The following is a 14,324-nucleotide window of genomic DNA, read 5'->3' on the forward strand; positions in this document are numbered from 1 at the left end:
GGCTTATACTTGGGCATCTATTATATGTTTAAGCTTTTGAAACTTAAACCTTACCTTCCGTACTTTGTGTACATTTGAAGTAGTATTTAATCTTGAGACAGAGAGAAAATGACATTTTAAATCTTTTCTTTGGAGGTAGTGGGGAAGGAGTTTGAGTCCCCAAATAGCATGGAGTCTAAGGAAGTAAAAACCAGCAGATCTGTTTTGTAGGGGTGTATCCAGTGTATGGGATGATGTCTGGTCCACTTAATCTGCTCACTTAATCCATACCTGTTTAGATCCTTTGTAACAATTGATATCCAATTAAATGCAGCTCTTTGCACATACAAACCTATAAATTCCAGTGTAAAATGACAAATGCTAGAGTTTCTTTCCACATATTCAGGACCTGAGCATGGACAAGAAATACAGAGAAAGTTCCATGGGTATGAAACAAGCAAAAGACTGCCAGTAAGTTTTTGAAGAAATATTTAAGTCTTTTATGTACATATGATCGTCTACTATTTTTGTTTTTAATTGCATTCTCTTCTCTTGCTGTTTCTGTTTTTCTTTCCACTTAAGCAACAATTCATTACTAGTACAAATGTGGTAGAATAAAATTTATTATACAGTTTTTTTTCCCCCACACAAATGGGTAGCAGAGAGAGAGTCACAAAAACCCTTTTGAAGTGGTCATAAATGCTAATTGCAGATTGTTTTAATGTTGACATAGCTCACCTAAGGATATATAGTACATTAAATCTTAAAATAATAAAGAGCATATGGCTGTATTTTATAAAACACCTTTAGAAATATTTTAAAGATCTTAAGCATTAAATATTAATGGGTGAAATAAAATTATTGATTATCTGATGGAATAAAATTGTGTAGTGTTAACAGGTACAGGGTTTGCAATCTTACATGTCTGGTGTAAATCCAGGATTATCACTCATTCATCATGTAGAGAAGTACCTCAAATTTCTGGAAGGAAACCCTAGTTTCCTTATCTGTCACCATTTGGTAATAAAACCTCTTCAATGCATTGTTATGAAAAGCAAATTAAACAACGTACACAAGATGTTTATGAGGCATGTAATAGGTACTCAATAAGTGATAACTATATTAGTAATGTGTCCTAGCTAAACAGAAAAAAATGGAAGTCTCCACAGACTGAGTACTCTAAACACGGTTATATGTAAATTGAAAAAAAACTTAAGCCAGTTGTACTGTAATCCAGCCTTCTCATGTAAATACATCCATGTATAAAACCTTTAAAATTCCTGCCTTTTTTTTTTTTTTTTTAATCTCTTTCCCTTGTTAGGTATATAGACTCATGTTAGAACTTGGCGTGTGAAGTTGGCCCCTAATTAGCCCTGTGTAATCGTACAGGCACAGCTCATCTTACTGTGCTCATCTTACACTTTGCAGATCTTTCATTTTTTACAAAGTGAAGGTTTGTGGCAACCTTAGGTTACGCAAGTCTTTAGGCACCATTTGTCCATCAGCATTTGCTTATTTGCAGCTCTGTGTCACATTTTGGGAATTCTCACAACTGTTCAAACTTTTCATTATTATTATATTTGTTACGGTGATCAGTGATCTTTGATGTTACCGTTCTAATTATTTTGAGGGGCACGTGGGTGGCTCAGTTGGCTAAGCCTCCAACTCTTGATCTTGACTCAGGTCACCATCTCACAGTTCATGAGATCAAGCCTGGCATTGAGCCCTGCATTAGGCTCCGTGCTGACAGCGTGGAGCCTGCTTTGGGTTCTCTCCTCTCTCTGCTCCTCTCCCATACCCCCTCTCTTTCTTGCTCGCGCTCTCAAAATAAGTAAATAAACACTTTAAAAAATCGTTTTGGGGTACCACAGATGGCACCATATGACAGGAAACTTAGTCTATAAATGTCGTGTGTGTTCTGACTGCTCTACCACGAGACCCTTCCCCCTTGTCTCTCTGTCCCCTCGGGCCTCCCTATTCCCTGGGACACAACAATATTGAAATTAGGCCAGTGAATAACCCTACACTGGCCTCCAAGTGTTCAAGTGAAAGACGGGTCACATAGCTCTCCCTTTAAATCAAAAGCTGGCAATGATTCACCTTAGTGAGGAAGGCAGGTTGCAAGCCAAGATAGGCCAAAAGCTAGGCTTCTTGCACCAAACAGCCTAGTTGTCAATGCAGAGAAAAAGTTCTCGAAGGAAATTAAAGTGCTACTCCAAAGAACAGATGGATGATAAGAAAGTGAAACAGCCTTAAAGCCGATATGAGAAAGTTCTCTTGGTCTGGATAGAAGATCAAATCAACCACAACGTTCCCTAAATCAAAGCCTAATCCAGAGGAAGGCCCTAACTGCCTTCCATCCTGTGAAGGCTGAGAGGGGTGAGGAAGCTGCAGGAGAGTTGCTCCAGAGGTTGGTACCTGAGGCTTATGGAGAGAAGCCATGTCCATAATAGCAAAGTGCAGGTGAAGCAGGTGTTGACGTAGAAGCCGTAGCAAATTATCCAGAAGATCTGGCTAAGATCATTAGTGAAGGTGGCTACACTAAATAATAATCCTCAAAACAAGGATTGTTATCCACATTTTACTGATAAAGCCCCAGCCTAAGATACACAGAAATTCCTAAGTAAGGTGTTGCAGAGCAGGGAGTCGGGAGTTCTTTCTTGTCCAGCAAGAGAGCGGACACAGAATTGAATATGACAGAGACTGATGTCCAGGAGGGGACAAGAGCCATGGGCAGCGGCTTCAGCTCCGTATTTATTGAGCTCACAAAATGTTACCCACCTGGTGAACGTGGGGAAAACAAGATCTTACACACGTGAACGCGGAGAAAACAGTTACACGGTAATCATTAACTGGTGTAAGAAGCAAAGGGTCTGGGGGCAAGTGGAGTGTGTGATCAAGGTACGTTTGGGCCAGATGGAAAGTAATTTCCTGCATGTGTTATAACAAGTTACTTGTGATCCCGTTACATTATCGCGCTAGCTAACCTCCGGCGCTTTCGTCCCCTGGTGGTGGCTTTCTGCCCTAAGCTTTTTTCTAACCCATTTATGTAAGGAGAACCTATTTTCCCACAGCAAGATAAGGAGAAATCCACACCTACACACATTATAGTGAAACTATCAAAATTCAAGAGGGAATTAAGAAAGAATCTTAAAAGCCAGAGAAAAAAGATAGCAAAATAATGACATTAAAGACAAACTAAAAGAGCATTGGTCACCCACATTTGCTTGTGAAAGCAAATACTAAAGGATTTTCCTTCAGTCAGAAGGAAAGTGATCTCAGAGGAAAAGTTTGAGTGCAAGAAAGGATGAAAAATGAAGAGCCTGGTAAATATACAGCAAGTGTAAATAAACATTGTACAAAGCAATAATATATAAAATAAAGTATATTTTAAAAATATAGAAAATAATATATAAACAATGATATACAATGGGATTAAGAAATACCCCCAACAAGACAGAATTGAAATACCAGGAAACAATAGTGTATATGTCAGAAGAGGGAGAAAGAAAACGAATGGATTCTAATATTCTTGCCTTTTTTTATACAGAAGGGTAAGGGTTTCAATATGCTTAGATTCTGACAAGTTGTGAATTCTAGGATAAATATAAACGTTTCACACTTGTGGAGACTAAAAAGTGGAGTAATAGAAGTTGTTTAGACTTGCATACGCCTAAGTAACACTACAAAAAAGACCCAAGGAAATAATTACTATAAACACCAGAATAGCTGTTGCCTCCAGGCAGGAGACAATCCTTGAGGTCTGGAAGGGGTGCAGAGGGTTTCTGGAATACTGGTAAATTTTCAGATCTCAACTTGGAATGGTGCTGAGGTGGGTATTAATTCTATCATTAGTTATTAATACATACATGTATATTTAATGCAGTTTTATGCATGCATGCTATATATTTTTAAACAACTTATTAGTTAATTTTTAAAAGTTTTAATAAAAAACCGAACAAGTAAACCCGAGGTGGACATATGCAGATACCAGGAACATTCCTGAGGTGTAGCAATAGGCAAGAAAATATATTAAGGTAGTTGAAAACAAAGTTATCTACATTTAGCTACAAGTCTTTGCTGAATGCCTATAGTTTGCTGGGTGTTTTCCTAGGACCTGAGATGCATTAGTAAACAAAACCAACAAATATCCCTGACCTGTGGATTCTGAATGGGGGTGGGGGGAGGGGGAGGACAGACTGTAAACAGCAGGCATGAAAAATGCTAAATCACATTTTTCCTGTTTTCTGTGACAATCACTGAATATAAGAGGGAAATGAGGTTTTTGGGGTGATAGTGGGGTTCGTGGGGTCCAGAGCCGACGGCCAAGAAAGAATTCTTAAAGACGTCTTTGGTGTGGAAAGGTGATTTTATTAAAGCAGGGGGACAGGACCCGCAGGAAGAGCTGCCCAGGGACCATGAGAGGAGACTGGTTATATACTATGGGTTGGAGGGGGTAAAGTCCAGGGGAAGTTTTCAGTGAGATTTCCATATGCTAAAGAAGATTCCCTGGATCCTGGAGGCCTAGCTGTTGTCAAGCTAAGGTTGTTTTCCCTCTAGCAAAGCATCAGCATTAAGATTTAGGGAGTTCCTGGAATAACAAGTTTTACTCTGCTAGCCTCAAGGATGTGTCAATGGGCTGCAGGTTCTAAGGAAATTGAGTTCTGTCTGCCATTTCATTCTGCCTTTGTTTCCCACATCACTATGGAGGGGTGATGTTGGGACTCCAGGAAAGAGTCTACAGGTTTCTGTAGATTAGGCTATTGATAAGATCACCTTTTTCTTGTGATTTACGAAGATATTTGTAAATAGATGGAGACTCAGGTCCTGCAGGACTATGAGCTCTATCAGTTAACCATTTGTTTTCCCCCTTTTCTTCTTGGGCAGCCAGGAGTGCCCAAGGAATATCACACCTATCCCACCCAGCGGAGGGGTAGGGTGGGAGGATATTTTCGGCCTCTCCACTTGCTTTATGCGCCCTCGTCAGGAAAGCATACAGTTTTTTAATAGTTCAGTCACTACTAAGCCGATTGTGAACTGAGGCAGACTTGTTTTCAGTGCATTTGTGCTGAGGGAGCATAAGGCAAGAGGATACCCAGAAAGCACTCCCCCTACCCGTCCCACACTCCCACTCAGAAACTGCAGGTCAGGGATCTTTGTTGGTTTTGTTTATTACTGCACCTCTGGGGGGATATGTGTGATGGTCCTCAGGCTCTCGTGGCTGCCCAGGAACAAAGGAAAGGGAAAAACAAATGGTTAACTGATAGGAGATCACAGTCTTGCAGGACCGGAGTCTCCAGCACTTTACAAATATCTAACAAGAGCTTCATCTCCAGAAACCTAGAGACTCAGTTTCCTGGAGCCCCAACCTCACCCCCACCCCCCCCCCCCCCCTCCAAAGTGATGTGAGGAACAAAGGCAAGAAGGAGATGGCAGGCAAAATTGTATTTCTTTATAACCTGGCCAAATACTTGGCCAAATACACTGCCAAATACTTGGGGCAAATACAGAGTATAACACATCTCTGGGAACCCCCAACTGTTCTAAGATGAATCCCTTACTTGGGGGAAGACAACCTTAGCTTGACAATAGCAAGGCCTCAGGTCTGTACTGAGTCCTCTTTAGCATATGAAAGTCATTTTGGAGCCTCCCTTTTGTCTCTATTCCAACTCCATAGCTTATAACCTGTCTTTCTTTACAACCCCAGTGCAGCTGTTTCTGCCTGCTGGTCCTGCCCCTGTGCTTTAATAAAATTACCTTTTTAAAAAAAAAATTTTTTTTTAATGTTTATTTTTGAGAGAGACAGAGCATGAGTAGGGGAGGGGCAGAGAGAGAGGCAGACATAGAATCCAAAGCAGGCTCCAGGCTCTGAGCTGTCAGCACAGAGCCCAATGCAGGGCTCGAACCCATGAACCATGAGACCATGACCTGAGCTGAAGTCAAACGCTTAGCCGACTGAGCCACCCAGGCGCCCCTGAAATCATCTTTTTGCACCAAAGGCCTCTCAAGAATTCTTTCTTGGCTGTCATCTCAGGCCTGCTCCACTCCAAAACCCCATCATTTTGAGAGAAATAATTCATACCTACCAGTTAGGTATATGGTCAGAATCATAGAGAATTATATCTGTGTAATAATCACTTATTTAAAATACATGATTCTACGATTGGTGTAAAGTTTATGACAAAAAAGCATTGCAATAAGAGCAAGTATCAACTATAACCTCTGATTTCTGAAAATGACTTCAGAATTTTATCTCAGAAAGAACTTGGCAATAAAACAAAGGATGTGTGATCAGAAACTGAAAAAATCGCCAGTAAAAAGTTTTGATTCTCTTTAGCAGGAAGCAATTCTGAGCTGTAGCAGAAAAGAAGTGTTCTTATTAACACAGAAAACAAAGGAGAAAATGTTCCAGTGGAACAGAAACTACATTTCATGTATGTTTAGGAGGATATCAGACTTACGGTGTGTGTCCCTACTTGGACTGCTAGGATTTGGGTCCCCTGGTGTCCCATGGAGCAGAATGACTGTGGACTTGTGTCTTCCAGGCTTCCTGAGCACATCAGCCTTCGAAAGCAGATCACAGCTGAAAGCCTGTCCTGGAGCTCTCATCCAGCAAATTGTTAAAAGAGGTAATTCAGACAAAGCAAGATTTCCTCCATGTAGTTTACTGGAATGAGAACAATTTAGGGGACAGGAAGCCAGAGCAGTGAGGCAGAAAATAGAGCATGTTCGTAATTCCAGATCCAAAGGAAGACCAAAAATTCAACTCCAGCTTTTAGAACCTACCTGCCCACTTGAGACAAAGCCTATTCATTCATTTTAAATCACATTCTCCCATTATTTGTGCTGTGTTCAAATATCTCTGTGTGCTGGAAATAGCTCTGGGTGATTTGTTTTGTATAAGTTGCATTTAGAACAAGCTGGAAATAAATTACAGTCTATCAGACAACCAAATATGTGCTTACTGAGGATGTACTATAGACTTAAGATTTTATGGCTTTAACACCAATTGTTTTTTATGAGTATGAAAGCTCTATAATTTTAACTTTTGCCTTAAACACAAAATAAGAAAATAGTCATTAATTAGAGCTTCTTGATATAAAACTTAAGAGAAAATCTGATTCAGAAAATAAGATGTTCTTAAAAGTCTGGACAAGTTTTATCTCTTTTCATTTTGATTAAATTTGTTTGGTGAATGGAAATGACTAATTTCCATTAGTCATTGGAATTCAGCTAAATGCTGAACAAAACAGGCTGATATTCATAACTGGCAAGAATTGCTTGGCAGATTCACAATCGATTCGAATTACTTTGATTTTCCTTTTTCAAAAAAAATATTGAACAAGGAAGAGATTTACAAACTCATTAATTTGAGGAATGAAAACAGTTACTGAATTTGGTTTTAGGGGGTTGAAATGCAAGATTCTGAAATTCACTCATGAATGTGGTACAAAATAGTTTATTTAAATCAGTTATAATTGGGACAGAATCCTTTTTCTCAAACCTGTATTTATTTAGGTGAAAAACTGCAAACAGTATAACCATGATGCATGAATTTGGTTGTTCTTCTGCGGGTGATTTTAGATGTAAGCCTCAGTGGAGGAATGTTTGCTTCCTCCCCCGCTCCCCCAACCTTCCATTCCACACTCCTGTTAAAAAGACTCAGTGGTGAGAAATTTCTATTTTACTTAAGTCCAAAGTGCAGATTGAAGACAGGGACAGAGGGGCCAGACTTCTGAAGCTGAGAAAAGCATTTCTCAGTCCCTGTGAATCTGTGGAACTGGTGGCTTCAGGTCCATGCTTGCTTAAGTCTTTTTTTTTTTAATTTTTTTTTTCAACGTTTTTTATTTATTTTTGGGACAGAGAGAGACAGAGCATGAACGGAGGAGGGGCAGAGAGAGAGGGAGGCACAGAGTCGGAAACAGGCTCCGAGCCGTCAGCCCAGAGCCTGACGCGGGGCTCGAACTCACGGACCGCGAGATGGTGACCTGGCTGAAGTCGGATGCTTAACCGACTGCACCACCCAGGCGCCCCCATGTTTGCTTAAGTCTTGACATGTTCTTACAATTACCATGGCGAATTTGGAGTTGTAAATTTTCAAACTTAAAAAAAAATCCTGAGTTAAAACACTGTATCCAAAATTGGGGCGCCTGGGTGGCTCATTTGGGTAAGCATCCAACTTCAGCTCAGGTAATGATCTCATGGTTCATGAGTTTGACCCCCCTTCAGGCTCTGTGCCCACAGCTCAGAGCCTGGAGCCTGCTTCAGATTCTGTGTCCCTCTGTCTCTGTCGCTCTCCTGCTCGCTCGCTCTCTCTCTCTCAAAAATAAATAAACATTAAAAGAATTAAAAATTTGCCCTAACGCTTCTGGTATTCACAGCAACTAAGATTCTAGCTGTGTATCTAGATCCAGCAAACTGCTTTAGAGATTTCAGAAAAATAACTCCTCTCTCGAAACAAAGCTTAACTTTGTTAAAAAGGTCTGTTTGGCCTTTGTCTCCCTGAGAGCCTTCATCTCTTATTTGGTCAGATGAAGTGAAGAGAGACTGGTGAAGGCACTCTCCAGTCCAGTTCTCACTCTCACATGCTCATTGAAATCACCTGGCAATTTAAAATGCACGGACTCCCTGAGTACCACCTCCAGAGACGCTCATGTAACTGGGGTGGGGTGCCACCCCAACAGCTGAAGTTTTCAAAGCTCTTCAGGCAGTTCTAATATGCAGCCAAGGATGAGATCTGCTGCTGGCTTGCAAGCAGCAATGCATTCTATGGTATTTCTAACGTGTATTATAAAGTTATTATATGTTATAAAGTTGTATTCTAAAGTTGTATAGTATTTCTAAGGTTGACAAGTTGAGTTCCAAAGATACAGAAAACGTGGTGCTTAAGTGTCATTTTGATCCCTTCTTGGGCTCACAGGTTTTCTAGGACCATTTTAAGACCTTCTTACCCAAGGGCGTTCGTGCTTTTGGAGTTCCCACCCCACCTCCTATCAAACATATTAAAATGCAGCCACATCTCACATTAACTATAATTGATATGTGATTACATGAGTCATATTGTGCTAATTGTGAGTATATCAATTTTTAAGTGTTGGTTTAAAATGTTGAAGTCATTTAGGGCCTTTGGGACCAGGTCTCAAACATTATTATAGACTCTTGCAATTTCTTGGCATTGTTGGCTAACAGAGTCCAAGCCTTTAGCACAGCAGTCTCCAGGATGAGTGGAGAACAAAGAAGTGACTCTTGTTTACTTGCACCGCCTGGAGGCAGCATAATGAATATGCACCCTGAATCTTTGAGCGAGTTCCTGACTCAATCTCAGATGTTGTGCACATTCAGAGCCCCAGCTAGGTAAGCTGTCAGGCTTAGCTGGAAGGAAATACGTGTGAAGATCTGAGCCTTGTTGCCAGCTCACTTGCAGAGTCAGGCTTAGCTGGTAGGAAATACGCATGAAGAGACGAGCCTTGCCGTCGCCAGCTCACTTGCAGACAAGAGTTCTTTGCTGCAAAGCCGGCCTGGCAGCTACTTACAGAGCTCTGTAACATGTCTGAGCCGGAATAGTAACTGTCTCCCATTGACTGCCAGCCAGTGATGACAGAAGAGCTTCCAATGGAATAGTTGCAAGACACATCTCCCAGCTGCTGGCCCTGGCCACTTGGCCAGGGCAGAGCACTGGCCAAAAGAGCAGAGTCTGAGGATATAGAGGTATGGAGGGATTCCTCTGCCTGGGTCCTTGCTTGCTTTGACTCCCACCCTTAATTTTGTTGGGACCGAGTAGTAATTCAGAAAGCAGCACTTAGGTAAGGAGTTGGGGGTGTCCAGAGAGCATGTATGAAACCAAAGCCTCACAAACTAGGATAGATTTCCTAATTCCACTATCAGTGAGGCTGTTGGGAGTGAGATTGGTTTTTTTCATGCTGTTATATAGCTCAGTTCCCATGATTTTTTTCCCTTTCAATCCTGTACCTGATCATCACTTTAACATACTTTCTCGTCAGGTAAATATGCTGGAGAATAGACAGTTTACTAAAGAAGAAACCCCCAGTGTTAATAAGTATATAAAGAGATATTCAAGGTCATGATTAATCAGAGAAAAAAAAGCAAATGAAAACAATATAAACAGTTATAACAATATTAAGAGGTATAAACAATATAAAGAGGTATAAAGAGTTATACCAGAGATCCCCAGCCCCAGCTGTGCATTAGAATCACCTGGAAAGATTTTTAAAAACCCAACACCCAGGCTCTACCCTAAGAGATTCAAATCTAAACTGTGTGGGTAGGGCTTGAGCTTTGGTTTTATTTAAAAGTCCCCGAGGTACTTCTCCCGGTATTGCTTAGCCCGAATGAAAGGCCTGGTGCAGTGGCAAAAAGTACAAAGCTGGGTAAATACTGGCAGGGTGGCAGCGTTTCTAGAGAGACTCTGGCACTAGTTGGCCAAATTAAGGACATACTTATCTGTGCCTCAGCAATTCTGCTCCTAGGTGTGTGTGTATCTCAAATAAATTTTTCCTTGTGTCTATCAAGGGACTTAGAGGGGGTGTTGATTGCAACATTATTTGTAGCGAGCAGAAGCTGGAGACAACTTGGATAGTCACCTGGGAGGGGGGATGGCTCAATGGGGTTTCTGCACAAACAGCAGGTCGATTAATGTATGGAGCACACTATCATTGGGTCTTAGAAGCATAGCAAAAACAGCAAGAATTTAAACAGTCTTTCTCATTTTGCAAAAACATTCATAAAAACACATTAAAATCTATAAGGTGGAGGCGAATGGGAGCAAGTTATGGAGATAAAAGTGAATGGGGGTGCCTGGCTGGCATCTGACTCTTGATTTTGGCTCAGGTCATGATTTCACACTTCGTGAGTTCAAGCCCCACATGGGGCTCTGTGCTGACAGCACGGAGCCTGCTTGGGATTCTCTGTCTCTATCCCTCTCTCTCTGCCCCTTCCTGCTCTCATTGTCTCTGTCTCTCTGAAAATAAATAAACTTAAAAAAATTTAAAAAATAAAAAAAGGGAAGAGCCATGCAGGAACCAGTAATGATACTGTGCTATGAAATGAGGAGTAGGAGTCACCCAACCCTCCACATCGGTATTAAAAGGAAAGAAATAAAATAAATAAGTGGGGATGGCAGTGAGTAGTGAGAAGAGCAAAGGGAGTGAGAAGGGAGCAGACGAGGAGATTGGACCTCAGGTTTGAGGCTAAATGCAGGATGCACACTTAGAAGGGGACAAAAAGGAGGAGCCCACAGTTCAAGTCGGAGTTCCTTTGTGCAGAACTGAAAACTGACCGAGGCTCTAAGGTGGAATTCAGGTGGAAGGAGACTCAAAGAAGCTCAGGCTTTGGGGGAAGTCTCCACAGGTGGCCCTTCACCGATGGATCACTTTTAAATAGGTAGAAGAGGAAGGATATCACAGGCAGTGCAGAGGAACAACACGAGGGAAGGAACTCAAGTAGGACTAAGAAGAGAGTGGTCCCCATGCACTGAGGAGATGGCTTGACTTGGATGAAAGACACTTGTTACAGGAGAGAGGTCATGAGAAACACACCTGAGCAGAAGAGAAGGGATCGCTGGGCTTTGGAGGCCACACAGGAGGAGGGAGAACCCAGTCCATCAGGAAATAGGAAACTGTTGATGAAGGGCAGACCAAGAAGTCTGAGTAGGAAGCAATATATTCCCTGCATGGAACTTGGAGAAACTGTCAGCAGGGAGGCTGTGGGGGCTGCTGCAGGGAACCCAGAGTGAGGGAAATCTTGAGCTAGGGTGCCGGCAGGGGTGGTGGCAGGGAAGGGCCATTTTATTTTATTTTATTTTATTTATTTTATTTTATTTTATTTATTAAAAAAAATTTTTTTTAATGTTTATTTATTTTTGAGACAGACAGAGACAGAGCATGAACGGGGGAGGGGCAGAGAGAGAGGGAGACACAGAATCGGAAGCAGTCTCCAGACTCTGAGCCATCAGCCCAGAGCCCGACGCGGGGCTCGAACTCACAGACCGCGAGATCGTGACCTGAGCTGAAGTCGGACGCTTAACCAACTGAGCCACCCAGGCGCCCCAGGGAAGGGCCATTTTATAGGATCTGGTGAATTGGCTAGATTTAAAGGATTATTAAAATTGTTGCCAACGTTTCAGGAATTTGGGACATTGCTTTAATATGAAAATACTTACGGTTTTAAAACATGAGGCAGCATCGTATAGTGGCTAAAAGTTAGATTCCAAAGCGAAACTTCTTGGGTATATATTTTGGCTTTACTGCTTCTTAGCTTCCACCTCAACCAGTTGTTTAACCTACATGTGCCTCAGAAATGCTGCCTTGGGGCCCCTGCGTGGTTCAGTCAAGTAAGCATCCAACTCTTGTCACGATCTCACAGTTCGTGAGATCGAGGCCCACATAGGGCTCCGTGCTGAGAGTGAGGAACTTGCTTGTGATTCTCTCTCTCCCTCCCTCTCTGTCTCTCAAAATAAATAAATGAACTTAAAAAAAAAGTGCTGCTTCGTCTGTAAAATTGGGAAACTATTAGTATTGCTTTGAGAATTAAATGAACTAATGTTTATAGAGTGCTTAGAACATTTGCTTGGCACTAAGTAAATAGTATTTAAAAGCCTTTGTTAAATATAAGTAAAAGACTCTTTTCCTAGGTTTGGGATACCGAAGTCTTTTCTTCCTACTTAACAAATGGTGCTGGAGGGCTTCCATTGTGGGAAGATGTCGGTCTCTGAGCATCATGGGTTAGGGTAATGGCTTCCTGGTCTCCATTTTGGATTTAGGGCCTGGCAGCTACTAAGAGACCATCTTATTTCTAGGGCCTACAGCCCTAACACCCAAACCTGTGGGAGTTCTTACATCCTCGATTTTCTTCTCTCCACAGCTCCTCCTTTAATCCCTGGAGCAAGCTCTTTTTGTGTGGCTGACATGGCTTTTATGGCAAACACACCCACCTGGAGAAAGTGAGCAGCCTTGCCCCTTGAGACACAGGCTCTAAGTCACGAGCAGGGACTAGAAGGCTCTAGATGCCCCAGCCTGTGTGGACTTTGGGTGAGGCAGCACCTGGTGCTCAGGAGAAAAGGGAAGAAGTGACTTGAGGCCATTTCGCACTATGCTTGGTGAGGAACTTTCAAACTAGACACGTCGTTTAAACCTGAATTGTTACAGTCAAAAATGGAAGCGAGGAAAACAAAAATTTCTCCATTACATTTCCTGGCTTTGTGGATGCCAGCTGTTTACACTTTCTCCTTATCTTCAGTTTAGTAATTTTTGTAGCTAAGAGATAAGGATGAAAAGCGAACTCTCTCCACTCTTCCTTTCCCCGAGGATCTCAAATCTGGAAAAGGAAGAGATGCGCACATAATTAGTCACAAACACTGATACCAGAGCCATTTAGAGGCAGGACTGGAGGCGACAGAGAAGCAGAGGGCAGGGGACACTCCTCCTGAGGCCCCGTGGAGACATTGTGCCTCAGTCAAGCTGGGGCTGGAAAGAAGAGGAGGTTTGCCGAGAGGAAACGTGGGGCCCAGGCACTCACCGGGTGTGTGACCTCGGGCAAGTCACTTACCCTTCAGAAGCTCAGTTTCCTCATCGCGACTGCAGTCGCTGGTGCGCATGCTTGTAAATGCAGATGTGAAGATTCAGGGCTCAAGCACTTGAGGGGTGCTCACCACAGGCCTGGCGCCAGGAAGGCTGGCGAGTACTGTCCAGTTCACGCCTGCCCGAGTGCCTGTGGGTGCGAGGTCATGAAAGGTCACGGCAAAGCCGGCAGCACAGGGTCACTGCCTACTTGTTGTCTAGGGAATGGACTCTTTCCCAGTACTCTTCATTTAAAAATGCAAATCATGAGGAATCCCTGACATTTTTATCTCTTCCCCTTCACTCAAGAATTAAAGGACGCGGAGATTCTTTCTTGTCCTGCATTTGCATCCCTCTTATCTATGAATAAGCATTGGGATGTTCTGGTGCACGCTTGGATGCTCAACCAGTTCTGGAAAATGTTTGGTATCCTTCTAGTTGTTTCAAGGAATGAGCTACTACTGAAAAAGGAATTACTCGCTGAGAGAGAATACCTATCTGTGAGAGTTACCCCCCAGAAGTTCTGCTAAGAAATGGATCATGGCTGACCCAGCCACAGACCAATACAGGGCAGACCTGAGTCTCAGGATCAGATTTTTGGTGTTTAAATTCCAAATCTGCAGCTTAGTTGCTGTGTACCTTGGGTGAATTTCTGAACCTCTCTGAACTTCATTTTTTTTTTTCTTGCCTGTAAAATATGTCGCAGGCATGTGGAATTCTCTGTGTTTATTCTACAACTATTCATTGAAGGGCCGTGACGTGCAAAGCACT

The 14,324-nt window shown here is 42.3% G+C and overlaps 1 protein-coding gene across 1 annotated transcript in view; it reads left to right on the plus strand.

Moving 5' to 3' along the window:
* Nucleotides 1-14,324, plus strand: part of LOC113602172 (uncharacterized) — an 82,139-nt gene that overhangs the window by 52,953 nt on the left and 14,862 nt on the right. Inside the window, exons 5-6 of the mRNA XM_053205651.1 lie at nt 386-450; nt 6,317-6,608. The gene's annotated coding sequence lies outside the window, so the exon portion shown is untranslated. The remainder of the gene's footprint in view (nt 1-385; nt 451-6,316; nt 6,609-14,324) is intronic.

Source organism: Acinonyx jubatus, chromosome D3 (assembly GCF_027475565.1).
Source record: "Acinonyx jubatus isolate Ajub_Pintada_27869175 chromosome D3, VMU_Ajub_asm_v1.0, whole genome shotgun sequence".
In the NCBI taxonomy this organism is placed as follows: domain Eukaryota; kingdom Metazoa; phylum Chordata; class Mammalia; order Carnivora; family Felidae; genus Acinonyx; species Acinonyx jubatus.